General features: G+C 39.2%; 1 long non-coding RNA gene across 3 annotated transcripts; it reads right to left on the bottom strand.

The window, feature by feature from the left end:
- Positions 1-482: 482 nt before the first annotated feature.
- Positions 483-14,052, bottom strand: LOC122813041. 3 transcript variants are annotated; one of them, XR_006366631.1, is made up of 6 exons: positions 13,820-14,052; positions 11,125-11,261; positions 8,437-8,573; positions 5,754-5,890; positions 3,063-3,199; positions 483-512 (listed from the first exon to the last, which is right to left on the bottom strand). It is a non-coding gene; the product is annotated as an uncharacterized LOC122813041 (long non-coding RNA). The 3 variants fall into 3 exon arrangements; XR_006366629.1 differs by lacking the exon at positions 483-512 and having other exon boundaries at positions 2,756-3,199; XR_006366630.1 differs by lacking the exons at positions 483-512; positions 13,820-14,052 and adding an exon at positions 12,868-12,950 and having other exon boundaries at positions 2,756-3,199.
- Positions 14,053-27,803: the final 13,751 nt, after the last annotated feature.

Raw genomic sequence — 27,803 nt, 5'->3', positions numbered from 1 at the left:
CAGAGGATTGAAGGTAAAAGGAGTGCAGGCTAGGGAAAATCTAGGGACAGGTCTAGGGAGGAAAGAGGAAAGAGTAGGGAAGGAGCTTAGCTAGTAAGGGTAGAAAGAGGATAAGGAGTAGGCCTGGGTAGACTGACACCTAGAGTTCTGAGGTAGTATTACAGTAGGTGACTAAGGGCAGAAGTAAATCGCTTTGGTTGGGAGGGAGTGAGAATCAGTAAGGGAAGGAAAATGTTTAGAAAATACTGGTCATAGAGAAGAGTCTGGCTGCTAGTATTCCTGACACAGAGGCCAAAACAGTTTGGTGCACTCAAATAAAGGAAAACAAAAACAGTGTTGAGATTAGCTAACAGCAGAGTCACGTGTTAAGACGTACTTTACAAAATGCTGTTAAAGCAGTTGTGGAGTATTTGGACAGCACTGAAGGAAAATTCCGAGTTGACAAGGCTTGAAGTAGTTGAGGGTATCCTTAATAGCCAGGAGTTCCTCAGGTCTTAGTGGTGGATAGAGAGCTAGGAAGGTAGGAAGGTAAGGAGAAAGGGTGTTAATATAAGGAGGCCAAATAAAAGTAACTCAGTATGCAGTAGGAGTAGATAATGCAACTGTTTAAGGCAAGGATAATCACTACTAAACAACTAATATGGCTAAGTTAAACATTGAAAATCACACATGTACAGGCCTAGAGTATAATGAAAATAATAAGCAACAGTGGATAACAAAGTAAAGCAGTTAGCAGAGGGTAATATGTTCCAAAGGTTATAACAACAAGCTTATAGTAATAGCGCCATTAATAGGTTGAATAATATAAAGAAAAATGCAATCTCAAACAGCAGGTTATATAGGGAGAAATGCTAGGGTTAGGCAGGTTCCCAGAAGCTCTATCGGTCACTTGGTATATTAATTATAAGTACCACAGAGGGTAGGCAAGAACCAACATAATAGTAACTCTTTATGCTAAAGGGTAAGTCCCCTGCAGTATAGATAGCAGACTGCTTAAATTCTAATGATGGGAGTAAAAGTAAAGGTTTAAGCTACTATAGAAGCAAGGAGCTCCTTTCAGATAATCACCAGGATCAACAAGTAGCCTAATCGTTGTAAAGCAATGTTGGCCAATTTAGTGTGGGGGGTAGGCACCATAGAGAGCCATAGAAGCAAAAAAACAAAAGAGCTTGGCTCAATGGAGCTGCGCAATCACAGTCCACGTGGGAGATGCTATGAACGAAGTAGGTGATGGCGTCTTCCAAAACCACTAAGTCATAGACCTCAAATAAAATTGTACTGTATTGTAAACAGGTATTACTAGATACAATTTCAAACCCTCATAGTCCAAGGACTCAGTCAAGGTTCAAAAGTATTCTTTGGACAGGTTGCACTAAAACCCATAGTCATATAGGCGATGAACAAACATATGGTCGCCAGTGTCAATACATTCTCAGAGGCATTGAAAGATTGCATAGAATTGTTATTTTACAAGAATGTTCATAAAATCAGACTGAGGGCGTATCATATGGTCGCAGGCAATACGACAGTCTTGGCAATCATCAGCGTTTAAAAATAACCGCATATTCCAGGAAATCAGACTGAGAACATATCATATGGTCGCTAGCAAATCTACAGCTTTGGCAACATCAGCGTATAAAAAAAACACATATTCCAGGACATTGCATTAAACATTATTGTATGCAAAACAGGTTGTGCTAATTTCTCATTCGTTGGGAAGGAATGAAAGAACAGTATTCGCAAATGGGTCTACAATACAATATATATGTGTAGAACTAAACAAGAATGAATAAAGCAGTGGTCGCTAGCAAGTCTACAATCCTTATGTTAGAGCACCAAACCCTTTAAAGAGTCTTCTAGTCTGGTCGTAATTGAGTAAGAAAAGTAATGGCTAGCGTTTCTAAACCCTTGATCGGGAACAACAAAAATGCATTAAGGTATATACCAGACAGGCGAACAAGACACGAGTACCTACTGTAGAAAATGCAAGCTAGTTCAGCAATACAGTTAATACCAAAGTTACAGGTAGATGAGGTTCAATGTCTAACAGGGTAAGAGGCACAATGACATTATATTCAGTGACTAAACAATGCCAACAGTAAATGGTACTTACAGTTCAGATGGTGGGTCTGGAGCAGGAGCACACAGCAGCCAGATAGGCAAGTAAAAAGTAAAGGACGGCGCCAAAAAGTCCTACCGCTTATCTGCCGTTCACCAGGATATGAGGTAGGAGGGGCGGAGACAGGGGACAGAGGGAGAAAATAGGTAAGGGGGGATAGGGACACCTAGGGGGCGTGATCAAAGAATATAAGAAGGTAGACAATTAACTTGCTCAATCAGTGAAGCCAGAAAGACACAAGCAATGGGGGTAGGGAGGGGAAAACACAGATTCCAGTTAGGAAAGAAAAGTAACAGAAAAAGCTAGCAGATAGAAGGATTGAGATAGGTAGCGTAAGGAGGAGTGGGTCACAGAGCACTGCAAAGAAGGAAAGGGAAAGGAGTGAGAAAGGTGAAAATAGGAGGAGTAAGGTAGAGGGATAAAGCAGTACTGTAAGACTAGATGTAGACAGAGTGACACCTAGTGGGCAGAGAGCAGAGTTACAGAGAAGAGTCACAAAGGTTCAGGGGCAGAATAGGAAAAGGTCAAGACAAAGGCAAGAAGAGGAAAAAGTAGCTGACTAGTCTGCAGAGGATTGAAGGTAAAAGGAGTGCAGGCTAGGGAAAATCTAGGGACAGGTCTAGGGAGGAAAGAGGAAAGAGTAGGGAAGGAGCTTAGCTAGTAAGGGTAGAAAGAGGATAAGGAGTAGGCCTGGGTAGACTGACACCTAGAGTTCTGAGGTAGTATTACAGTAGGTGACTAAGGGCAGAAGTAAATCGCTTTGGTTGGGAGGGAGTGAGAATCAGTAAGGGAAGGAAAATGTTTAGAAAATACTGGTCATAGAGAAGAGTCTGGCTGCTAGTATTCCTGACACAGAGGCCAAAACAGTTTGGTGCACTCAAATAAAGGAAAACAAAAACAGTGTTGAGATTAGCTAACAGCAGAGTCACGTGTTAAGACGTACTTTACAAAATGCTGTTAAAGCAGTTGTGGAGTATTTGGACAGCACTGAAGGAAAATTCCGAGTTGACAAGGCTTGAAGTAGTTGAGGGTATCCTTAATAGCCAGGGAGTTCCTCAGGTCTTAGTGGTGGATAGAGAGCTAGGAAGGTAGGAAGGTAAGGAGAAAGGGTGTTAATATAAGGAGGCCAAATAAAAGTAACTCAGTATGCAGTAGGAGTAGATAATGCAACTGTTTAAGGCAAGGATAATCACTACTAAACAACTAATATGGCTAAGTTAAACATTGAAAATCACACATGTACAGGCCTAGAGTATAATGAAAATAATAAGCTTAACAGTGGATAACAAAGTAAAGCAGTTAGCAGAGGGTAATATGTTCCAAAGGTTATAACAACAAGCTTATAGTAATAGCGCCATTAATAGGTTGAATAATATAAAGAAAAATGCAATCTCAAACAGCAGGTTATATAGGGAGAAATGCTAGGGTTAGGCAGGTTCCCAGAAGCTCTATCGGTCACTTGGTATATTAATTATAAGTACCACAGAGGGTAGGCAAGAACCAACATAATAGTAACTCTTTATGCTAAAGGGTAAGTCCCCTGCAGTATAGATAGCAGACTGCTTAAATTCTAATGATGGGAGTAAAAGTAAAGGTTTAAGCTACTATAGAAGCAAGGAGCTCCTTTCAGATAATCACCAGGATCAACAAGTAGCCTAATCGTTGTAAAGCAATGTTGGCCAATTTAGTGTGGGGGGTAGGCACCATAGAGAGCCATAGAAGCAAAAAAACAAAAGAGCTTCGCTCAATGGAGCTGCGCAATCACAGTCCACGTGGGAGATGCTATGAACGAAGTAGGTGATGGCGTCTTCCAAAACCACTAAGTCATAGACCTCAAATAAAATTGTACTGTATTGTAAACAGGTATTACTAGATACAATTTCAAACCCTCATAGTCCAAGGACTCAGTCAAGGTTCAAAAGTATTCTTTGGACAGGTTGCACTAAAAACCCATAGTCATATAGGCGATGAACAAACATATGGTCGCCAGTGTCAATACATTCTCAGAGGCATTGAAAGATTGCATAGAATTGTTATTTTACAAGAATGTTCATAAAATCAGACTGAGGGCGTATCATATGGTCGCAGGCAATACGACAGTCTTGGCAATCATCAGCGTTTAAAAAAATAACCGCATATTCCAGGAAATCAGACTGAGAACATATCATATGGTCGCTAGCAAATCTACAGCTTTGGCAACATCAGCGTATAAAAAAAACACATATTCCAGGACATTGCATTAAACATTATTGTATGCAAAACAGGTTGTGCTAATTTCTCATTCGTTGGGAAGGAATGAAAGAACAGTATTCGCAAATGGGTCTACAATACAATATATATGTGTAGAACTAAACAAGAATGAATAAAGCAGTGGTCGCTAGCAAGTCTACAATCCTTATGTTAGAGCACCAAACCCTTTAAAGAGTCTTCTAGTCTGGTCGTAATTGAGTAAGAAAAGTAATGGCTAGCGTTTCTAAACCCTTGATCGGGAACAACCAACATGCATTAAGGTATATACCAGACAGGCGAACAAGACACGAGTACCTACTGTAGTAAATGCAAGCTAGTTCAGCAATACAGTTAATACCAAAGTTACAGGTAGATGAGGTTCAATGTCTAACAGGGTAAGAGGCACAACGACATTATATTCAGTGACTAAACAATGCCAACAGTAAATGGTACTTACAGTTCAGATGGTGGGTCTGGAGCAGGAGCACACAGCAGCCAGATAGGCAAGTAAAAAGTAAAGGACGGCGCCAAAAAGTTCTACCCCTTATCTGCCCTTGAACAGGATATGAGGTAGGAGGGGCGGAGACAGGGGACAGAGGGAGAAAATAGGTAAGGGGGATAGGGACACCTAGGGGCGTGATCAAAGAATATAAGGAGGTAGACAAATTAACTTGCTCAATCAGTGAAGCCAGAAAGACACAAGCAATGGGGGTAGGGAGGGGAAACACAGATTCCAGTTAGGAAAGAAAAGTAACAGAAAAAGCTAGCAGATAGAAGGATTGAGATAGGTAGCGAAAGGAGGAGTGGGTCACAGAGCACTGCAAAGAAGGAAAGGGAAAGGAGTGAGAAAGGTGAAAATAGGAGGAGTAAGGTAGAGGGATAAAGCAGTACTGTAAGACTAGATGTAGACAGAGTGACACCTAGTGGGCAGAGAGCAGAGTTACAGAGAAGAGTCACAAAGGTTCAGGGGCAGAATAGGAAAAGGTCAAGACAAAGGCAAGAAGAGGAAAAAGTAGCTGACTAGTCTGCAGAGGATTGAAGGTAAAAGGAGTGCAGGCTAGGGAAAATCTAGGGGACAGGTCTAGGGAGGAAAGAGGAAAGAGTAGGGAAGGAGCTTAGCTAGTAAGGGTAGAAAGAGGATAAGGAGTAGGCCTGGGTAGACTGACACCTAGAGTTCTGAGGTAGTATTACAGTAGGTGACTAAGGGCAGAAGTAAATCGCTTTGGTTGGGAGGGAGTGAGAATCAGTAAGGGAAGGAAAATGTTTAGAAAATACTGGTCATAGAGAAGAGTCTGGCTGCTAGTATTCCTGACACAGAGGCCAAAACAGTTTGGTGCACTCAAATAAAGGAAAACAAAAACAGTGTTGAGATTAGCTAACAGCAGAGTCACGTGTTAAGACGTACTTTACAAAATGCTGTTAAAGCAGTTGTGGAGTATTTGGACAGCACTGAAGGAAAATTCCGAGTTGACAAGGCTTGAAGTAGTTGAGGGTATCCTTAATAGCCAGGGAGTTCCTCAGGTCTTAGTGGTGGATAGAGAGCTAGGAAGGTAGGAAGGTAAGGAGAAAGGGTGTTAATATAAGGAGGCCAAATAAAAAGTAACTCAGTATGCAGTAGGAGTAGATAATGCAACTGTTTAAGGCAAGGATAATCACTACTAAACAACTAATATGGCTAAGTTAAACATTGAAAATCACACATGTACAGGCCTAGAGTATAATGAAAATAATAAGCTTAACAGTGGATAACAAAGTAAAGCAGTTAGCAGAGGGTAATATGTTCCAAAGGTTATAACAACAAGCTTATAGTAATAGCGCCATTAATAGGTTGAATAATATAAAGAAAAATGCAATCTCAAACAGCAGGTTATATAGGGAGAAATGCTAGGGTTAGGCAGGTTCCCAGAAGCTCTATCGGTCACTTGGTATATTAATTATAAGTACCACAGAGGGTAGGCAAGAACCAACATAATAGTAACTCTTTATGCTAAAGGGTAAGTCCCCTGCAGTATAGATAGCAGACTGCTTAAATTCTAATGATGGGAGTAAAAGTAAAGGTTTAAGCTACTATAGAAGCAAGGAGCTCCTTTCAGATAATCACCAGGATCAACAAGTAGCCTAATCGTTGTAAAGCAATGTTGGCCAATTTAGTGTGGGGGGTAGGCACCATAGAGAGCCATAGAAGCAAAACAAAAGAGCTTGGCTCAATGGAGCTGCGCAATCACAGTCCACGTGGGAGATGCTATGAACGAAGTAGGTGATGGCGTCTTCCAAAACCACTAAGTCATAGACCTCAAATAAAATTGTACTGTATTGTAAACAGGTATTACTAGATACAATTTCAAACCCTCATAGTCCAAGGACTCAGTCAAGGTTCAAAAGTATTCTTTGGACAGGTTGCACTAAAACCCATAGTCATATAGGCGATGAACAAACATATGGTCGCCAGTGTCAATACATTCTCAGAGGCATTGAAAGATTGCATAGAATTGTTATTTTACAAGAATGTTCATAAAATCAGACTGAGGGCGTATCATATGGTCGCAGGCAATACGACAGTCTTGGCAATCATCAGCGTTTAAAAAAATAACCGCATATTCCAGGAAATCAGACTGAGAACATATCATATGGTCGCTAGCAAATCTACAGCTTTGGCAACATCAGCGTATAAAAACACATATTCCAGGACATTGCATTAAACATTATTGTATGCAAAACAGGTTGTGCTAATTTCTCATTCGTTGGGAAGGAATGAAAGAACAGTATTCGCAAATGGGTCTACAATACAATATATATGTGTAGAACTAAACAAGAATGAATAAAGCAGTGGTCGCTAGCAAGTCTACAATCCTTATGTTAGAGCACCAAACCCTTTAAAGAGTCTTCTAGTCTGGTCGTAATTGAGTAAGAAAAGTAATGGCTAGCGTTTCTAAACCCTTGATCGGGAACAACAAAATGCATTAAGGTATATACCAGACAGGCGAACAAGACACGAGTACCTACTGTAGTAAATGCAAGCTAGTTCAGCAATACAGTTAATACCAAAGTTACAGGTAGATGAGGTTCAATGTCTAACAGGGTAAGAGGCACAACGACATTATATTCAGTGACTAAACAATGCCAACAGTAAATGGTACTTACAGTTCAGATGGTGGGTCTGGAGCAGGAGCACACAGCAGCCAGATAGGCAAGTAAAAAGTAAAGGACGGCGCCAAAAAGTTCTACCCCTTATCTGCCCTTGAACAGGATATGAGGTAGGAGGGGCGGAGACAGGGGACAGAGGGAGAAAATAGGTAAGGGGGGGATAGGGACACCTAGGGGCGTGATCAAAGAATATAAGGAGGTAGACAAATTAACTTGCTCAATCAGTGAAGCCAGAAAGACACAAGCAATGGGGGTAGGGAGGGGAAAACACAGATTCCAGTTAGGAAAGAAAAGTAACAGAAAAAGCTAGCAGATAGAAGGATTGAGATAGGTAGCGTGAGGAGTGGGTCACAGAGCACTGCAAAGAAGGAAAGGGAAAGGAGTGAGAAAGGTGAAAATAGGAGGAGTAAGGTAGAGGGATAAAGCAGTACTGTAAGACTAGATGTAGACAGAGTGACACCTAGTGGGCAGAGAGCAGAGTTACAGAGAAGAGTCACAAAGGTTCAGGGGCAGAATAGGAAAAGGTCAAGACAAAGGCAAGAAGAGGAAAAAGTAGCTGACTAGTCTGCAGAGGATTGAAGGTAAAAGGAGTGCAGGCTAGGGAAAATCTAGGGACAGGTCTAGGGAGGAAAGAGGAAAGAGTAGGGAAGGAGCTTAGCTAGTAAGGGTAGAAAGAGGATAAGGAGTAGGCCTGGGTAGACTGACACCTAGAGTTCTGAGGTAGTATTACAGTAGGTGACTAAGGGCAGAAGTAAATCGCTTTGGTTGGGAGGGAGTGAGAATCAGTAAGGGAAGGAAAATGTTTAGAAAATACTGGTCATAGAGAAGAGTCTGGCTGCTAGTATTCCTGACACAGAGGCCAAAACAGTTTGGTGCACTCAAATAAAGGAAAACAAAAACAGTGTTGAGATTAGCTAACAGCAGAGTCACGTGTTAAGACGTACTTTACAAAATGCTGTTAAAGCAGTTGTGGAGTATTTGGACAGCACTGAAGGAAAATTCCGAGTTGACAAGGCTTGAAGTAGTTGAGGGTATCCTTAATAGCCAGGGAGTTCCTCAGGTCTTAGTGGTGGATAGAGAGCTAGGAAGGTAGGAAGGTAAGGAGAAAGGGTGTTAATATAAGGAGGCCAAATAAAAAGTAACTCAGTATGCAGTAGGAGTAGATAATGCAACTGTTTAAGGCAAGGATAATCACTACTAAACAACTAATATGGCTAAGTTAAACATTGAAAATCACACATGTACAGGCCTAGAGTATAATGAAAATAATAAGCTTAACAGTGGATAACAAAGTAAAGCAGTTAGCAGAGGGTAATATGTTCCAAAGGTTATAACAACAAGCTTATAGTAATAGCGCCATTAATAGGTTGAATAATATAAAGAAAAATGCAATCTCAAACAGCAGGTTATATAGGGAGAAATGCTAGGGTTAGGCAGGTTCCCAGAAGCTCTATCGGTCACTTGGTATATTAATTATAAGTACCACAGAGGGTAGGCAAGAACCAACATAATAGTAACTCTTTATGCTAAAGGGTAAGTCCCCTGCAGTATAGATAGCAGACTGCTTAAATTCTAATGATGGGAGTAAAAGTAAAGGTTTAAGCTACTATAGAAGCAAGGAGCTCCTTTCAGATAATCACCAGGATCAACAAGTAGCCTAATCGTTGTAAAGCAATGTTGGCCAATTTAGTGTGGGGGGTAGGCACCATAGAGAGCCATAGAAGCAAAACAAAAGAGCTTGCTCAATGGAGCTGCGCAATCACAGTCCACGTGGGAGATGCTATGAACGAAGTAGGTGATGGCGTCTTCCAAAACCACTAAGTCATAGACCTCAAATAAAATTGTACTGTATTGTAAACAGGTATTACTAGATACAATTTCAAACCCTCATAGTCCAAGGACTCAGTCAAGGTTCAAAAGTATTCTTTGGACAGGTTGCACTAAAACCCATAGTCATATAGGCGATGAACAAACATATGGTCGCCAGTGTCAATACATTCTCAGAGGCATTGAAAGATTGCATAGAATTGTTATTTTACAAGAATGTTCATAAAATCAGACTGAGGGCGTATCATATGGTCGCAGGCAATACGACAGTCTTGGCAATCATCAGCGTTTAAAAAAATAACCGCATATTCCAGGAAATCAGACTGAGAACATATCATATGGTCGCTAGCAAATCTACAGCTTTGGCAACATCAGCGTATAAAAAAAACACATATTCCAGGACATTGCATTAAACATTATTGTATGCAAAACAGGTTGTGCTAATTTCTCATTCGTTGGGAAGGAATGAAAGAACAGTATTCGCAAATGGGTCTACAATACAATATATATGTGTAGAACTAAACAAGAATGAATAAAGCAGTGGTCGCTAGCAAGTCTACAATCCTTATGTTAGAGCACCAAACCCTTTAAAGAGTCTTCTAGTCTGGTCGTAATTGAGTAAGAAAAGTAATGGCTAGCGTTTCTAAACCCTTGATCGGGAACAACAAAAATGCATTAAGGTATATACCAGACAGGCGAACAAGACACGAGTACCTACTGTAGTAAATGCAAGCTAGTTCAGCAATACAGTTAATACCAAAGTTACAGGTAGATGAGGTTCAATGTCTAACAGGGTAAGAGGCACAACGACATTATATTCAGTGACTAAACAATGCCAACAGTAAATGGTACTTACAGTTCAGATGGTGGGTCTGGAGCAGGAGCACACAGCAGCCAGATAGGCAAGTAAAAAGTAAAGGACGGCGCCAAAAAGTTCTACCCCTTATCTGCCCTTGAACAGGATATGAGGTAGGAGGGGCGGAGACAGGGGACAGAGGGAGAAAATAGGTAAGGGGGGGATAGGGACACCTAGGGGCAATGATCAAAGAATATAAGGAGGTAGACAAATTAACTTGCTCAATCAGTGAAGCCAGAAAGACACAAGCAATGGGGGTAGGGAGGGGATACACAGATTCCAGTTAGGAAAGAAAAGTAACAGAAAAAGCTAGCAGATAGAAGGATTGAGATAGGTAGCGAAGGAGGAGTGGGTCACAGAGCACTGCAAAGAAGGAAAGGGAAAGGAGTGAGAAAGGTGAAAATAGGAGGAGTAAGGTAGAGGGATAAAGCAGTACTGTAAGACTAGATGTAGACAGAGTGACACCTAGTGGGCAGAGAGCAGAGTTACAGAGAAGAGTCACAAAGGTTCAGGGGCAGAATAGGAAAAGGTCAAGACAAAGGCAAGAAGAGGAAAAAGTAGCTGACTAGTCTGCAGAGGATTGAAGGTAAAAGGAGTGCAGGCTAGGGAAAATCTAGGGACAGGTCTAGGGAGGAAAGAGGAAAGAGTAGGGAAGGAGCTTAGCTAGTAAGGGTAGAAAGAGGATAAGGAGTAGGCCTGGGTAGACTGACACCTAGAGTTCTGAGGTAGTATTACAGTAGGTGACTAAGGGCAGAAGTAAATCGCTTTGGTTGGGAGGGAGTGAGAATCAGTAAGGGAAGGAAAATGTTTAGAAAATACTGGTCATAGAGAAGAGTCTGGCTGCTAGTATTCCTGACACAGAGGCCAAAACAGTTTGGTGCACTCAAATAAAGGAAAACAAAAACAGTGTTGAGATTAGCTAACAGCAGAGTCACGTGTTAAGACGTACTTTACAAAATGCTGTTAAAGCAGTTGTGGAGTATTTGGACAGCACTGAAGGAAAATTCCGAGTTGACAAGGCTTGAAGTAGTTGAGGGTATCCTTAATAGCCAGGGAGTTCCTCAGGTCTTAGTGGTGGATAGAGAGCTAGGAAGGTAGGAAGGTAAGGAGAAAGGGTGTTAATATAAGGAGGCCAAATAAAAAGTAACTCAGTATGCAGTAGGAGTAGATAATGCTACTGTTTAAGGCAAGGATAATCACTACTAAACAACTAATATGGCTAAGTTAAACATTGAAAATCACACATGTACAGGCCTAGAGTATAATGAAAATAATAAGCTTAACAGTGGATAACAAAGTAAAGCAGTTAGCAGAGGGTAATATGTTCCAAAGGTTATAACAACAAGCTTATAGTAATAGCGCCATTAATAGGTTGAATAATATAAAGAAAATGCAATCTCAAACAGCAGGTTATATAGGGAGAAATGCTAGGGTTAGGCAGGTTCCCAGAAGCTCTATCGGTCACTTGGTATATTAATTATAAGTACCACAGAGGGTAGGCAAGAACCAACATAATAGTAACTCTTTATGCTAAAGGGTAAGTCCCCTGCAGTATAGATAGCAGACTGCTTAAATTCTAATGATGGGAGTAAAAGTAAAGGTTTAAGCTACTATAGAAGCAAGGAGCTCCTTTCAGATAATCACCAGGATCAACAAGTAGCCTAATCGTTGTAAAGCAATGTTGGCCAATTTAGTGTGGGGGGTAGGCACCATAGAGAGCCATAGAAGCAAAAAAAAAAAAGAGCTTCGCTCAAAGGAGCTGCGCAATCACAGTCCACGTGGGAGATGCTATGAACGAAGTAGGTGATGGCGTCTTCCAAAACCACTAAGTCATAGACCTCAAATAAAATTGTACTGTATTGTAAACAGGTATTACTAGATACAATTTCAAACCCTCATAGTCCAAGGACTCAGTCAAGGTTCAAAAGTATTCTTTGGACAGGTTGCACTAAAAACCCATAGTCATATAGGCGATGAACAAACATATGGTCGCCAGTGTCAATACATTCTCAGAGGCATTGAAAGATTGCATAGAATTGTTATTTTACAAGAATGTTCATAAAATCAGACTGAGGGCGTATCATATGGTCGCAGGCAATACGACAGTCTTGGCAATCATCAGCGTTTAAAAAAATAACCGCATATTCCAGGAAATCAGACTGAGAACATATCATATGGTCGCTAGCAAATCTACAGCTTTGGCAACATCAGCGTATAAAAAAAACACATATTCCAGGACATTGCATTAAACATTATTGTATGCAAAACAGGTTGTGCTAATTTCTCATTCGTTGGGAAGGAATGAAAGAACAGTATTCGCAAATGGGTCTACAATACAATATATATGTGTAGAACTAAACAAGAATGAATAAAGCAGTGGTCGCTAGCAAGTCTACAATCCTTATGTTAGAGCACCAAACCCTTTAAAGAGTCTTCTAGTCTGGTCGTAATTGAGTAAGAAAAGTAATGGCTAGCGTTTCTAAACCCTTGATCGGGAACAACAAAAATGCATTAAGGTATATACCAGACAGGCGAACAAGACACGAGTACCTACTGTAGTAAATGCAAGCTAGTTCAGCAATACAGTTAATACCAAAGTTACAGGTAGATGAGGTTCAATGTCTAACAGGGTAAGAGGCACAACGACATTATATTCAGTGACTAAACAATGCCAACAGTAAATGGTACTTACAGTTCAGATGGTGGGTCTGGAGCAGGAGCACACAGCAGCCAGATAGGCAAGTAAAAAGTAAAGGACGGCGCCAAAAAGTTCTACCCCTTATCTGCCCTTGAACAGGATATGAGGTAGGAGGGGCGGAGACAGGGGACAGAGGGAGAAAATAGGTAAGGGGGGGATAGGGACACCTAGGGGGCGTGATCAAAGAATATAAGGAGGTAGACAAATTAACTTGCTCAATCAGTGAAGCCAGAAAGACACAAGCAATGGGGGTAGGGAGGGGAAAACACAGATTCCAGTTAGGAAAGAAAAGTAACAGAAAAAGCTAGCAGATAGAAGGATTGAGATAGGTAGCGTAAGGAGGAGTGGGTCACAGAGCACTGCAAAGAAGGAAAGGGAAAGGAGTGAGAAAGGTGAAAATAGGAGGAGTAAGGTAGAGGGATAAAGCAGTACTGTAAGACTAGATGTAGACAGAGTGACACCTAGTGGGCAGAGAGCAGAGTTACAGAGAAGAGTCACAAAGGTTCAGGGGCAGAATAGGAAAAGGTCAAGACAAAGGCAAGAAGAGGAAAAAGTAGCTGACTAGTCTGCAGAGGATTGAAGGTAAAAGGAGTGCAGGCTAGGGAAAATCTAGGGGACAGGTCTAGGGAGGAAAGAGGAAAGAGTAGGGAAGGAGCTTAGCTAGTAAGGGTAGAAAGAGGATAAGGAGTAGGCCTGGGTAGACTGACACCTAGAGTTCTGAGGTAGTATTACAGTAGGTGACTAAGGGCAGAAGTAAATCGCTTTGGTTGGGAGGGAGTGAGAATCAGTAAGGGAAGGAAAATGTTTAGAAAATACTGGTCATAGAGAAGAGTCTGGCTGCTAGTATTCCTGACACAGAGGCCAAAACAGTTTGGTGCACTCAAATAAAGGAAAACAAAAACAGTGTTGAGATTAGCTAACAGCAGAGTCACGTGTTAAGACGTACTTTACAAAATGCTGTTAAAGCAGTTGTGGAGTATTTGGACAGCACTGAAGGAAAATTCCGAGTTGACAAGGCTTGAAGTAGTTGAGGGTATCCTTAATAGCCAGGGAGTTCCTCAGGTCTTAGTGGTGGATAGAGAGTTTACAAAATGCTGTTAAAGCAGTTGTGGAGTATTTGGACAGCACTGAAGGAAAATTCCGAGTTGACAAGGCTTGAAGTAGTTGAGGGTATCCTTAATAGCCAGGAGTTCCTCAGGTCTTAGTGGTGGATAGAGAGTTTACAAAATGCTGTTAAAGCAGTTGTGGAGTATTTGGATAGCACTGAAGGAAAATTCCGAGTTGACAAGGCTTGAAGTAGTTGAGGGTATCCTTAATAGCCAGGGAGTTCCTCAGGTCTTAGTGGTGGATAGAGAGTTTACAAAATGCTGTTAAAGCAGTTGTGGAGTATTTGGACAGCACTGAAGGAAAATTCCGAGTTGACAAGGCTTGAAGTAGTTGAGGGTATCCTTAATAGCCAGGGAGTTCCTCAGGTCTTAGTGGTGGATAGAGAGTTTACAAAATGCTGTTAAAGCAGTTGTGGAGTATTTGGACAGCACTGAAGGAAAATTCCGAGTTGACAAGGCTTGAAGTAGTTGAGGGTATCCTTAATAGCCAGGGAGTTCCTCAGGTCTTAGTGGTGGATAGAGAGAGTTCAGATGGTGGGTCTGGAGCAGGAGCACACAGCAGCCAGATAGGCAAGTAAAAAGTTTAATCTTACAAATTTAGTAACATTAACATCAAACAAAATCTTGGAAAAAGCTTATGTCTCTTTAGAAGTATCTAGTGGAATTGTCACTAGAGGCAACTACATACACAACAACTAAAACTAAATGTATCTAACAACATTTTCTTTTGCAGACCATTCTGTGAAAATATTTCACCAGTTATGGGCTATGACTGCTTTAGTTTTATTTTTTAACTTGATTAATTTGTTCTTTTGCAATCCCAGAATTTAATTTATGACTTAGAACTGTTCCATTAACTCTTTGCAGCTATTGAATTAACTATTTACTTTTATTATTCATTTTATACCAAAAGATTACAGATAGACTAATATCTATGAGACAAGAACCATGCACTACTGCAAACATTATTTAGTGCTATAAATATACAGTTTCAATGTAATTTTAACCATAACATTGTGGTCATATCTCTGAACTGCCCATTAACACTTTGGTTAACAGTGAAGTGAACATATTAAACATCTTGGTAAAGTACTGAACTAGGCTAAGATAATAAATATTTGAATATAATTATTTCACTAAAGAATGCTATGTACATATTATTCCATTAAGTGTATGAGTACAATATTTTAATATAATTTTCCTCTAACTGGGGTAACCAATACTGGTACTGACAAAATGGTGGTCCAAAAACAGTGATAAAATTACACATAGAAATAAAATTACAACTTAACAAACTACTTTTGAACTTGTTACTTTACAATGTGTCATATACAGCATAAATCTATGCAGACTGTTTGCTACTCATGTATTTCAATCTAGTAGGTACCCTGGACCCATTTCTTTAAATTTCATTTGTACTGAATTCTTTTGCATTTGTACTTACAAAGACTGTAAAGTACATTTAGTCTAATCTTACAAATTTAGTAACATTAACATCAAACAAAATCTTGGAAAAAGCTTATGTCTCTTTAGAAGTATCTAGTGGAATTGTCACTAGAGGCAACTACATACACAACAAGTAATAACATGTATGATTTTTATATACCAACAGTGTCTTGCCCAAAACATATTAAAAATGGTTTCCAGTATTGCTAATTTTTTACATATCTTTACTCTCTCTTGTATAGCTTTAATAAAGCAATTTTAAGCCATCTTTTGTATAGCTTTACAGTTTAACAGGTTGTAAATACAATTTAATACTAAACAATACAACAACTAGCATGATAGCTATTAGCAGCTTGTAAAATATCTTATCCTGTTCCCCCCAAAAGAGTATTGTCAAGAAGGGATAAGATATTATTTCTTCCTGTAGCTTTATTGTAGAGCCTTTTGCAATACTGCTCACACAGTCAGTGTAAAACTGAGAAAGTACCACACCCCCTGTAGTACTGCAATATTTGCTTTATGCTGTGAGAATATAATGTATGCAAGCCCAACACATTGGTTATACCTTTGCTTTATTAGGTTACTAACAAACTATGGACCTTTGTCTGATTTGATATTTTTTATAAAGTTTTTAATGACAAAATATGTTTTTCTGTTGCCTTTGCTGTCTACTACTACTAGTAGTTAATCTGTACCCTTCTGTATACTTTATTTGAACTGTGTGTATGCTATATCCCATCTGCTGGCTCTACATGATGTAACTGAGGTTTATTACTTTTAACATTTACCTGCAAACAGATTATCAGTGACATATATGCAATTGCCAAATAGTGTTGCATGTGAACATTTAACAATTATGTTTTAATAGCAATAATGTTTTAGAAAAACTCAAGCCACTTGTAAAGCAATTAGTCTTGTTTTTTTACCTTATCTGCTCAATATTTCCTGTAACTATTTATCCAGTCTGGGAAGGTCTGAGCTCAAATTTTAGACTCTGTAGATCATAATTAATCCTTTCAGCATTGTTCCTTTAATCATCTGTTAATACACTTGCAGCTTGATATTAGAATGCAGTTGTAAAAGCACTTAGTGTTATATTTGTGATTTGCATAACTATGCATTTATACTACATAACTAGACATTACTTCACAATTAGCTTACATACTTTTTTAACTTGGATTTCAGTATTTTTTATTTAACTATGCTGCCATTCATTTTATAAAGACTGTTTGACTAATACCATCTGTGATTTTATTTCTTTTTAAAATTCAGAATTTTAACTGGTGTGGTGTTACTATACAATTATAAAAAAATTGTAAAAAAAAAACAAAATAGATATTGGCTTAACTAACACATGTTTATATTTACATGATTTACATTTGCTGTTGTCTGCCTTTTCTCTTGTGAATTTTAACAGATGTACATTATATAAAAATAAAATACATGCATGTCAATTTTGTGACTTCAGATTTTTACTGTTTTTAATTATTTTCATTTGATTTTTATGCACTACAACTATTTTGTTTACCTTTTGACTATGCTATGAGAATGGCAGTCATACACTCTACTTTACCATAGTACTGATAAATATCTTGCTTTAACTGAATGAACGTTTAAAACATTTGAGAATGATTTGTCCATACATCAGATCCTATCATGTATGCTTAACCATTTTCAAAACACAAGTATATTGTAAAATATATCACTTTTGTACAGATCAGCTGTAGTTTCCTGCTCTTTTGCACTGTTTTCTTAAGATCAGCTGTTGTATGCAGGAAGTCAGTCTCTGTCAGTTCAGCTAATTTATTTTCTTTATCCTGTAACTGCTGTTCAAGAGTTTCCTGTAATGTTGCATGGTCTTCCTGATATTTCTCAGTAACCTGTTCTGCTGAATCTAAAACTCCTATGCACTTTTGAAAAAAAAATGTTTGTATAACTTGTCTAAACACCCTGAACTTGTGTTTGTCTTTTTGAAGTTTATTACATTCTTTTGTAACAAAATGTACTAGAGGTTCTGCCAGTTACTGATTTGACTGTTGCTGTAACTCTGAAATTAACCTTTTACATGTGGTGACAAGACACAACTGTTCAACCTTTGAATATAATGTAAGCATATTAACTTTTCCTGGTTCTTTACCATTAAAATTTTTGTCTGTACAGTCTAACCTTTGAATAATGGCATGCACTGCATTTTTATGACATTGTACACAGAAAGCAGTTTCATATGATTTGCACAATAAACATTTGCCATACCCCATGTGGTTTTCTTTGAGATACCAGTCAAATATTGTAATACATTTGCATAATGCCTTACTATCAACTTGCCCTAATGAGGTTTTACATTTACTAATGTGCTGTGTATACCAACATTGCAATTTACTCCATATTTTATCTGGTTATTCCGCTACATTAAGAGCAAAGCTTGGCTTACACCTGCTTGAATTCTGTCTAATAGCAGCCATACTAAAAATGTAACACAGAAAAAGGTCTTACCACTTAGCAAGAGAACAGGTGATCAGGCTGTTGTTGCAGATGGCTGGAAATTTTTAGAGTCACTCGAGAAGCTGGTGAAACACAGCAGGCAGCAAGTTGCTGTGAAAAGTAGACGTTCACCTTTTCTTTGAGAATTTATGGCACTGAGACTTTCCTGCACTGCAGGCTCAGTCTTCATTCAGACGCCTGAGAATCTTTACTGCTGCAAGCTGCATAAACTGGAGTATTTTTGTTTAGGATTTACACATATGTACAAATGTTAGTTTCTGCAATTTGACTGAAGTGACCCTCTGCAGGCCTTACCACTCCCTTTGTTTTCGAATGCAGGCTAGACTCACAATTGAAAAATTAATTATCAAGCTGCTGCTTACTGTGATGGATCCAAAGTCTTCTTAAGAGACTAAGGTCTTGCTGGCTGGATTCTGCTAAAAACAAAGACTAGTTATAATTGCATTTACAGTCTGTTGCCGACAGAAACTTGCAGAATGTATACTGATGCAGCACCAAACTTTGTCACTTCAAAAGCAGTAATTAATAATAATGTTTTATAATAAACTACACATACTACTGTTGCAGCTTTAGTTACACTGTACCACTTTACTTCTTGATCAGCTTAGAAGAAAACTTTCCTACACAAACTATCTCTCCTAACAATTTCATTTGCTATAGTCTTTTTGTACTGTTTTTACATCCTGTTTTTCTCCTTGATATTTTATTTTGGTCTTTGTATGAAAACATCTGTTTGCTGGTGTTTGCAGAAAAAAAAACGTTTCATCCTGTAGAGAAACAATGCTGATATTGTCTTTTAAGGAACCATCTTGTGCAAATTTTGACTTGATAAAAGCATGTCCATCATTCAAACTTCCTTGGTTAACAGTGTCATATCATAGAAACATGTACAGATTGTTTTCCTGTTGTCCATTTTTAAGGAAGCAGGTTAACTTTCTTAATGGCAATGTGAAATGCATACATCTTGTTTTTTTACATTTTTGCTAAGTTTGTAAGAGGTCAGCTCTCTTGCTGGCAATGTAAAATGCATACATTATTTGCTGATTTTGTAGGAAAACATGTCCATCAAGCAAATTCCTTATTTTTCAAGCCACGGCCATTTAGTATGGATGCTAATCACATATTGCTAAACTATATTTCTACATTTAAGCAAGCTTTATTTTATATCTTATTTATTTTGCATATTTGTAACAGAATTACTTTCAATCTTTTATTCTCTGTTAAATACACTCTAACACCTACTATCCCCAGACTAATGGTCTTGCTGAGAGGTTAATTCTATACTCAAGTCCATGATACAGCATTTGCAAATCAGTTTAAGAGAAAGTGGGACAAACATTTGCCCATCTGTTGTTTGCTTACAGAGAGGTTCCCCAGGAATCCACATGTTTTCACCATTTGAGTTACTGTATGGGCATAGGGTGAGGGAGCCTCTAGATTTGATTCCAGATGGGTGGGAAGGTGAGTGTGAATTCCACAAAGAATGTATTGTGACATATGTCCTAAAACTCAGGACAAGGCTCAGGGAACTCATGGGCTTAGCCTAGGATAACCTGGCAGAAGCCCAACAGCAGAAAAAGGCCTGGCATGACAGGAATGTTGAAGCTGGAGAGTATGCTGTAGGGAAACAGCTAATGGTTCTCATTCCTGTCAGACACAACATGCTGCAGGCAGCTTGGGAGGAACCCTACAAGGTGGCAATGAAGGTCAGTGATGTTACCTACATGGCAGAACTGCTAGGCAGCAGGCAGGGGCAAAATTATACCATATTAACATGATGAAATCTTGCCATGATAGGGAGGCCCTTGTGCTGAGTATTTGCAATGGATTGCAGGAGGAGTCTGAGTGGGATCTGGTGACTGATTATCTCAGTGAGGCTCGGGCTGACATCTCAGTGGAAGTGGTAGCAATGTCCCAGCAGCTATTCCCTACCCAGGTTTGAGAAATCCAAACAGTGCTACAGGAGTTTGGGGACATGTTCACTGGGAAACCAGGGTGCATCCACCTGGTGCAGCACCATGTGGAAACAGGACCCTAAAGGCCTATTGAGCAGGTCACTTATAGGGTACCTGAGAGAGTCAAAGAAACTCTGAGGGAGGAGATAAAAGAGATGTTGGAACTAGGGGTAATTCTGGAGTCCAGCAGTCCCTGGGCCTCCCCAGTGGTGCTGTTACCAAAGAAGGATGGCAGCACCAGGTACTGTGTGGACTACAGGAAATTAAATAGTGACACAGAGTCAGATGCCTACCTATGCCTAGGGCAGATTAAGCCCTAGACCAGCTGTGTGGGTCTAAGTATCATACCAATATTGATCTTACCAAGGGTTACTGGTGGGTGTCCTTGCCTCCCAGTGAAAGAGAGAGGTCAGCCTTTGTGACTCCTTTTGGCTTGTATGAGGTCACAAAGTTGTCCTTTGGGATGTAAAATGCCCCAGTGACTTTCCAGAGGCTAGTAGATCATATCCTAGCAGGAGTAGGAGATGTTGCCCTTGCTTACCTAGATGATATTGCTATCTACAGCCATTCCTGGCAAGAGCACCTTCAGCATGTCAGGTAGGTGCTGGGAAGACTACAGAGGGCAGGGTTGACCATTAAGCCCAGAAAATGACAGGTGGATCTAGCAGAGATCTCCTACCTGGGTCATAGAGAGGGGAGCGGTAAGATCAGGCCGGAACGTGCCAAAGTAGAAGCCATTCAGGCATAGCCTGCTCCTGTTACTAAAAAGCAGGTGAGGGCATTCTTAGGAACAGCAGGGTACTACTGAAAGTTTGACACAATTAGAGTACCACAGCTGCTCCCCTCATAGACCTGGCAAGGAAAAACAGGCCAGATAAGGTAGTGTAGACCCCAGTGTGTGAGCAGGCATTCTAGAAGCTTAAAGGAGCTTTCAGAGGACCCCATGTGTTTCCCAGTCCAGATTACAGCAAAGAATTTGGTGTGCAGGTGGATGCTTCAGACCATGGGGTGGGGCCTGTACTTAGCCAAGTTTCCTCAGAGAGGGGGAAGAGCACCCAGTGGTATATCTCAGGCATAGGCTTCAAACCAGGGAGGACTGCTATGCAGCTGTAGAAAAGGAATGCCTAGCCATAGTATGGCACTGCATAAACTTCAGCCTTATCTGTATGGATGAAAATTCCCTGCAGTTACAGACCACAATCCCTTAACCTGGCCACATCACGCCAGACAGCAAAATGCCAATTTACTAAGGTGAAGCCTAGGGTTGTAAGCATATGATATGACAGTGCAGGACAACAATGGGGTTAGGAATGCCACCACAGATGGGCTGTCAAGACAGGGAATGGGATAGTGTATTCCTAGACAGATTCCCCCTCTCAAGCAGCATTCCTCAAAGACCACTTGAGAAACAAGCTTGAGTTTTCAGGGAGGGGAGAAATGTAACCCTGCCAGCCCAGCTATCTGGAATTTTGTAAATAATTCTATGTCATTTTGAATATTAATATGATTCATATGCTTGTCTTACAAATGTAAGAGAACTATATGTTATGTGTATAATAAACTACTGGTGCAGAAGTGTGTGTTGAACTGTATGTTATTTAATGAACTTCAAGAATGCATCCACAGTGTATCCTAATGGAAAAGAACAGAAATATATATAAACTATATACCTGTGCAAATGTATGTTTTAATAGTAGAAGCTGGAACATACAGGGTTAAATTGCAAAACTTCAAGAAAATAAGTTGAAATTGTTTTACAATTGTGTTATCTCAGTTTCAGTGCAGAAAGCAGGCACAATGTCTAGAGCTACATTTTTTCTATTGATTTGAAACAGAAATAATTACTAGGTTTCAAATGTAAAAGTGTTTTTATTGCTCTTTATCTTCCTAGCAGCTGAGAGATATGTATTTCTGACACAGAGGTGTTAAATTCTAAGTATTTATTTAGCCTGGGAACTGAAGTCAGGTGACTAAGAGTGGTGTCATCTGAGCTAACCCAGCAGTAATGTTGATTATTAATTTAAGAACTCTCTCAGAGACAGTGTGCATTTTCTATCTTGTTTTGGACCTGAAAACATCCTCTCATCAGCACATGCATTGCTCTGTAAGTAAGTTATTTAGGGCAGAGTATCTTTTAGATATGCATGAAAAATATGCTCACAACCCATAAAAATTCTGGGCCTCAATAAATGGTATACTGCATCCAGGAATGTCCATGACTCCAACCCCTGTGCTTCCAAATAACCATGAATACATTCCAACTCAGTTTAACAAATTCTTTACCAAAACAGTCCAGGCCCTTGCCAATGCCAAAAATAGTACTAGCAGCCCCACACCAATAACTACCCCAACCCACCCCAATATATAAAACAATAGTCCCAATTTTCACCTCCACTCTGTATCCACCAAATCAGTATCTAAACTCCTTGGTAAACTTAAACCAACCACTCTAGCAGCTGATAAGCTGCCAGCAGACTTCCTTCGGATCTCAGTTGAAGCTATAGACTGTCCTGTCTCTATTCTCATAAACAGATCTCTCTCAAAATGCAAAGTCCCCACCTCATGGAAAACATCATATATAATTCCACTGCATAAAGGAAGCAGCTCTTTAGAGCTCACCAACTATCACCCAATAGCAGTCCTATCACCTTTATCCAAAATATTAGAAAGAGTTGTTCATACTCAACTAATACAGTACCTCCAGAATAACAACCTATTCTCCATATCCCAGCATGGCTTTAGACCTTCCCATAGCACCATGACAGCACTACTATCATTCGCCAACATAGTTAACCACCACAGAAACAAGGGTCTATTTGTTTCATCCATATTCTTAGACCTATCAAAAGCCTTTGACATGGTAAACCACAGTCTGCTTCTTTATACTCTATCCACCCTAAATATAAGTCCCTCCTCTATATCATGGTTCAACAGCTACTTATCTGCCCATCAGCAAGCAGTCCTATGGTAGGACCAATTGTCCCCCCTGTTACCAGTAACCATAGGAGTCCCTCAAGGATCCATCCTTGGCCCATTGCTGTTCTCTCTATTTACAAATCAGATCTCTTCATCCTCTCTCACTGCCTCAGTAGTACAATATGCAGATGACACTACCCTCATGTGTGCTGTCCCTACCCTTAGTAAACTGCAAACCCTTACCCAAAATAACTTCACCCTAGCCGAAACTTGGTTCACTAACATCAAACTTCTTATTAATCCCAAAAAAAAAAAACTAATTGTTTTCTGTCCTGGCAGAGCTCCTCCCCTAAATAATAATTTCACCATTAGCTCCAAAGAAAACATTCAAATCAGTCCAACCACACACACTAAACTGCTAGGCATAGAAATAGACAATAACCTGAGGTTCGACATCCACATAGCACACACCATTAAGAATGTTAATAAAAAACTTGGTCTCCTCTACAGGAACAAACAGTTTATGACAAAACACGCCAAAGTAACCATTGCAAGGACTCATCTTCTATCCACCCTCCTCTATGCCTCTCCCACCTTGACCAATCTCTGCCAAACTGATCTAAATAAAATGGAATCTTGTTACAACAAGATTGCCAAGTTTGCTACTGAAGCCTCATATAGGTCCCACCACTGTCTACCTCTTAAGCAACTCAACTGGCTTGAGTTGCCTCATATAACTCTACTCAATCAATTTTCTATAGCGCACAAACTCTACTACTTTCCTGAGATAACTCCAGCACTTCAGCACCTAATTCAGTCCCACATTCCCTCTAGAACCTTAATATATAGTAACCAGAACCTCATAACTGTCATCTAAAATAAAAATGAAGCTGGTAAGTCCCTCTTTGCCAACACCATTGCCAAAACATGGAACACACTAACAAGCCAAATAACTTCTACCACCTCCTTTAGTCAATTCAAAAAACTCCTGAAAACCCACTAAGTAACTGACTATGCTCATGCCACTCACCAGGCTAATCCATACCAAGAGAATTTGTCAGGGTAGAGGAATGTATAAACAGTTTCTCCCCTGAAAGCTTCCAAACCCGTATACATTTACCTTACAAAACTTATAACTGCAAAAGAAAAAAAATTGTACCTCTGATTGTCTACTGTAAGAAATGTTAATCACTAGCATGATGTCCTGTTGAGTGTATATATACTATGTGTATATTTGTTAATCACCAGTATGTTGTCCTGATGTGTATATATGTCATATTTATGTATGTTCTACTTCTTTTTACTCTCATGTAATGCATTGTAATGTGGAGCTATTCTCCCCTGGCATCCACTGAAAATGGACCTGTTTCCAGTTGGACTTTCCTGGTAAACAAATGTAAAATAAAATAAATAAAATAAATAAATATAGATACAAATATAGTAAAGATTAGTTTAGATATTTTCTGTATTTATTTGAAACTGTCCTGCAATGTTGTTTTAAAATATTTCCTGTGATTCTGAACTCTGCAGTTACTGTGGTTTTGAGGATTGCCTTGTTCTTTTATTATTTATTATGAAATATACTTAAATCTATCTTTGTGGCTGGTATTTTTGAGACATATTTAAGCTCTTAGTGTACTTGCATATTTATTTGGTGACACTGTACAGGCCACTCCTAAATAGCCTTGGTCTTAGTTACACTTACCATTTGGATAATAGCAACATTACACAGTCAGATTGGTTACCCTTTGTAAAGGCCTTAAGTAGTTGATAAGTAGGGGGTGTTGGCAGTGATAACTACTTTATAGTCTGGGCAGAAGGGGGCATAGGTAGTAAACCTGTGTTTGTATATAAATCAAATCTCAGTGTGTGAATGTGTCAGCTACTTGGGCAGAGACATGAAGCATTGGTTGGACAGAGAGGGTGCTGGAGGTCTTGGCTTGACCCCTCAGTTGAGATCTTAACTCTATAGCTGTGAAAGCGGGGAGTCTTACTGGGGATCTAGAGAAAGAGGGAGAAACCAGTCCCAGACTGACTGTGATCTCTGTGTGCTCTTAAGGGAAATTGTACATTACTGTGTGTGTACTTGTCATCCTCCGAATGTGTACATCCCTCACTGGTGCTAGTGGTGAAGATTGAGGTTTCTTGATTACTGGGCCACTACAGGGGCATCACACATGGACTTATAACTAAACTTCCACATGGTTCTCAACTTCAAGAACTCAGAATGATTGCTATAAAGAACACCCCAGTTCCTCTGAATTATGCCCTTCACCTCAGAGGTATGTATAGAGTAGTGTAAACCCATTGTTTTGCCAAAGTCTTTATTTACTCTCTTTAAACCACCAGTAATAGGTTTTAATAGAATGGCTGTATACCTACTCCCCTTTCATCTATCACTAAAGATAACATTTCAGAAAGTATGTCAAGAGGGTAATTCCTAACAAGAAACATTTATTTCAAAATAGTACACTGTAGAAGGAAAGTTTGATTGTCTGATACCCACCTGGACAGACAAATTAACTGTCATTTGATGATACTTGTTATGCTTCAGTGTATGAGCACAACTAAAGTTCAAGTAGTTGCTGGAAAAAGCGGATTTCCTAAAAACACCAGAATCAAAGTGCTTAAAGACAATGTTCTTACAAAAACTGATGTCCAAAAATGTATATACTCAGAATTACTAATAAAATTGAATTCAAGACGGTAAGTAAATAAATGAAGGTGACCACAGAATTCATTTAACCAGGTGGAAACATATCGTCCAGAAATGTAGCCTTTCAAGCACCCCTTGTGTAAACTGTTATACACATATAAACCTTTCCATTGACACAATACAGTATTAGCAAAAATGAGAGATGGCCCAACTACCACTCCTGTAAGGGATCTGTCTGAAGTATTCACCTCATAGTGTAAAAAAATGTATCTCAAAACTAATTCCATAAAAAGAGTGTTCACTTTTCTGCAACAGTGTGATATTTTGAAACAAACATTTCTGGCTAGGAATTATCCTTCTGACATACTTTTTGAAGTGATATCTTTACGTGATAAATGGAAGGAGGTAGGTATGCACCCATTCTGTTAAAACCGATTGTTGGATGTTTAAAGAGGGTAAACAAAGACTTTGACAAAACAATGACTTTGCATCACTCTATCAATACCTCTGAGGTAAGGGACATGATTTGGAGGAAATGGAATAGTTTTTATAGCTTTCATTCTGAGTCTGGAAGTTGGGACCCATGACCAGCTTTGGTGATAAGTCCATGTACAATTTGAAAGGAATTTTCCAGAATGAGCAAGGCAGTAGTGCCATTGATTGTTTTATGGTTATGTTTGCTGCATGTTCTTATGGCCTGCATGGCTTTTATAGAGTTTTGAATAACAGAAAAAGCCACACAGCAACAAGGATTTGTTCCCCAGATCTGATGAAGTCTTATCATTGTCTGAGACGAAAGCACTAAGAATAAATTTTGGGGAACGAGTCCTTGCTCCTGTGTGGCTTTTTCTGTTAATCAAGTGTTTGTGTATTTTTATGCTGTGGTTACAAAGAGTTTTACCATGTTTGGGGAAATTTAATTGTAAGCACCTGTGGTGTGATTTATTTTGCTCTGTACTCAAAGAGGTCAGAATTTTACATATGCAAAACAGAGTGGATATTTAAGAAAAATAATATATGAAAATATTTTATGTATTAGAAAAACAGACAATAATGATGAGCTATGTAAAAAATTCTCTGGAATTTGAAGACTTTAAAAAATTCATATCCTTTGAGATAATTATATTGGCAAGTTATCCTGAATGCTAATATTTCCCTAAGAGTAGATGGCCATGTCCCTTTGTCACCTGTTTTAAAAGTTAAAGATGATGGGTTAAAGAATTCACCACTAGCAAAGTGTTTTATATATTTGTAAAGTATTTAAATTGCTGGGGATTCGTTGTATGTATTCTGATAAAGCTCTTTATTAAAAGGACTAAAGTGCTAAATCATTAACAATTTTCCTCTGTTCAAGTGTTCTTTAGTGATTTTTCTTTGATGTTTTGCATCAGGGATCTCCTAATCTTTCCTAAGCTTTTAGGTGGCTTGAGCCAAATGAATTTAAAAGATACACAATGAAAGTAACCCTTCTCAACTACCCTTATTTTAAATATCTAAAAACTTGATAAAAGGCTCCACTGTCGATAATGTTGTCTAATATACTAAGACATGATAACATTCATGTAATAAATAAATACAATAAATTAAAAAACATGACAAAGTACAGTGAAACTATTGTCATCATTTTAAGGGTCTGGTTTTCAAAATTGTTTTGAAATTAAGTGCCTCATTAATATGCAGAAAAATAGATGCATTCAGCCTTACTTGCCACTCATATTCCTTCTTCTCCAATATAAATCAAAGTTCCTATCCTTAGAATCTAAAACAACCTGAAGAATAACACAGGAAATGAAGTTTGAAAAGAGGAAATGCTAGCATGAAGCATTCTCCTGGATTCTCTATGCCTTGCATGATGTGCAAGATCAGTGCAGGAGCCCTAGCAGGCAATATGTCTGCCATGCGATCCAGGAACAGCCTGCAGGGGCGTGCATGAGCGCTCCTGCACTAGTACTGCATGGACTAAGCCCCTGCATGCAAATCACCCCATTTACAGGAGAAATCAATGCAAATGAGGTGAATTTGTGATCCAAGAAGCTTGCAACCGGCTGTGCAGGACTAGTGCAATCTGTAGAATTGTACTCGGTTAGTAACCGAGTACATTTCTGCAAAATCCAAAACGGAGCTGTGACAGCTCCAAATAAAGGCTGCATGTCATCTAGGAAGCATGCCAATGGCCACGTATAAGGCCATTGGCATTGCAAACAGCCAAAAAAATAAAAAAATCTACTTTTATTTTTTTTTTTAGCTGATCTCGGCATGCAAATGGGATCGGGGGAAAATAACAAAATAAACCTAAATTAATCATTCTAACTAAAATCACTATTTTGCATGCAAGTCAATGGCAGGCAA

The sequence above is a fragment of the Protopterus annectens genome, chromosome 10.part0 (genome assembly GCF_019279795.1).
Source record: "Protopterus annectens isolate FY-2018-M chromosome 10.part0, PAN1.0, whole genome shotgun sequence".
In the NCBI taxonomy this organism is placed as follows: Eukaryota; Metazoa; Chordata; order Ceratodontiformes; family Protopteridae; genus Protopterus; species Protopterus annectens.
This window is presented reverse-complemented; position numbering and strand designations above follow the sequence as displayed.